Below are 2,556 nucleotides of genomic sequence, written 5' to 3' on the forward strand. Positions count from 1 at the left end.
CGGGAGTCACCGTCCCGCATGTGCGCGGCTCCTTGCGCACCCCTCTCAAGGCGCAACGTGTGGGCTCCGCGCGTCTGCCGTCCTGTGCCGGCTGTAACGGGAAAGGGGGAGATGGCTTAGTTAATGTCCAGTGGAAGACATTCATGAAATAAACTTCCAAAGAACAGTTTGAAGAAGCACTGAAGAGTCTGATTTCAGGAAGTTGACGAAGCACTGCAAACAATGAGGGGTGAGGGGGGGGGTTGCGTAGGACGAGTGCTGAAAGTGAATAATCCTGAGTGATGCTCCAAGGAGCTGTGAGAAAGGGGTGAAGGGAAACAATTTCGTTTATCAGAAGCATCCGACGAGCGGGAGCGAAGCGGTTCTGCCAAGTCCAAGTATTCAAAAAAGGCGCAAGTCTACAAGCTGAAATAAAATCTTGTAAAGATTATGAGGTGGATTTATGTCTTACTGGGTATTTTTAAATGGGGGCTATGTATTTATGTGCCTTCAGCTTCTCCAGCCTGCGTTTTCTGTGTGCATCTCACGTCTGCAAGCTTTTTGCCGCAGCTATTTGCACTGGGAAAACACTGTTGTAAATGGGAAATGAGTTTCTGTGTTACCTGTAATCCAGAAACTGCCACCTCTGAGCATCCTGGCAGAAATGGTTCCATGTGCGCCCTGAGGAGATAACGTAGGTGCCAGACACATCCCGGAGAGGAGATCTGAGAGAGGAATGCAGGAGGGGGTGGCTGTTTTGGCTAAGGCCCGCGACTCTGAGGGGCGAGCCCCGAGGTGGCTTTGCAAGGAAGCGCCTTGCGCGGTGGTTCAGGCTCTGGCAGCAGCCAAAGCCAGCAGCCCGCGGGCGTCTGGCAGCGCTGTAACGTACATTAAAGTACATTTTGTGACGGTGTGTGACAAGGTGATGCTTCAGGCCAAACAGGAGAGCGAGTTCCTCAGAAAAGAAACCTTCGTGCTGGAGTTAGGAACAGAGGGGTCTGCTGAGCAAGGGGACCTTGCTTTTGCTGGGGAAATGTGCAGCTGCTGAGATGAGATTGTCCTGAATGTCTGAATCGCAGCGTTTGGGGTTGGAAGTGACCTCTAAAAGTCGTCCAGTCTCTGCACTGAGCGGGAGCATCTTCAGCTGGATCAGGTTGCAGTCTTCCAAACTTTCAATACTTCTTTTGAGGCTTTTCTGATCTTTCAGCATCTCTTTCCATGCTGACACCAGATGCTCCTCATGCGTATGGCAAACACGTCCTCATGGCAACCTCTGTCCTTACACAGCACTTATTGCAGCCGTGAACGGGGTTAATCACACTCCCCAGCTCATCACACTGAAATTCCCAAGTTCAGAGCTTTGGCCTCTGATTTCCAGGATGCTGCCTGGAAAGAAGCAGCTGGAAAGCTGAAAGCTTTGCAGAAGATTGGTGGGTGCTGACGGGCCACAAGTTAAACACAAGTCACAGTCCTGGGAGCAAAGGCAGCCACAGCCCCTGGGCTGCGCGGGGAGCGTTGCCTGCTGTGCCCATCCCCTCTGCTCAGCCCTGGGGGGCACAGCTGGGTGCGGTGTCCAGTTCTGGCTCCCCAGCAGAGAGACACGGACACCCCAGTGTGAGTCCAATGGAGGGGGTGAAGGTGGTCGAGTGACTGAGCGTCTGCCATGACCGGTGAGGCTGCGAGGGCTGGGACCCGGAGGAAAACAGGCTCAGGCTCAGATGGTTCAGCCCAGAGGAGAACAGGCTCAGGCTCTCACCCGCATATGTGAGCCGCTGCTGGGACTGCAGAAAACAGACGCTTCCAGTGGTGCCCAGTGCCAGGACAAGAGGCAATGGGCACAAACACACACAAGAAATTCCATTTAAACATGAGAGACCTTAACTAAAAGTTGTTACACACCAGACTGCCAGGACTGAGGAACCTCCATCCCTGAAGGTCTTTAACATGCAACTGGACGCAGTCCTGAGCGACCTGCTCGAGCCAGTAATTTGTGCAGGGCTGGGGGTGAACTGGACGAGCTCCAGAGGTCCCTGCTCTGTGGCACAGCACAGGGACACCTAAAACGTGACCCGTTTGCTTAATTTCTAGATAACTGATGTTGCAGTTAACCGCCTTATGTATAGGTACATCTTGTATCTGAACCATTCTGTCTAACAGACCTGTCTGGATTTTCTCCAACGTGGTTAACCTTTGTTAGCTGCAACAGAAGTTTTCCCCCTCCAGTAATCAAATATAATGAGTGACATTTGGCTACAAACCTGTTCCCATAGGAGCACACCAAAAACCCACACCCAGTCATTAAAGGACACATTTTCATCCATTCAGTAATTGCATTAACTAAAACACGGACATGAGCTGGGAATAAACCCTGGACAATAAGCAAACATCTTCCGACGAGGTGCGTGTGGCAAGCAGACAGACCAGGTCCCAGTCCGGTGTGTGCCGAGTTGTGTGGAGCCAGGGGCACCACCAAAACCCTGAGGAACTTCCTGACCCTTACAAGAGCTGCACAGGTTCAACAGGGGCAGGGCTGACCAGGTCACCACCCTGGAGCAGAACTGCTGAATCTGCCACCGG

This window comes from Mesitornis unicolor, unplaced genomic scaffold (genome assembly GCF_000695765.1).
Source record: "Mesitornis unicolor isolate BGI_N332 unplaced genomic scaffold, ASM69576v1 scaffold28021, whole genome shotgun sequence".
NCBI classification, from domain to species: domain Eukaryota; kingdom Metazoa; phylum Chordata; class Aves; order Mesitornithiformes; family Mesitornithidae; genus Mesitornis; species Mesitornis unicolor.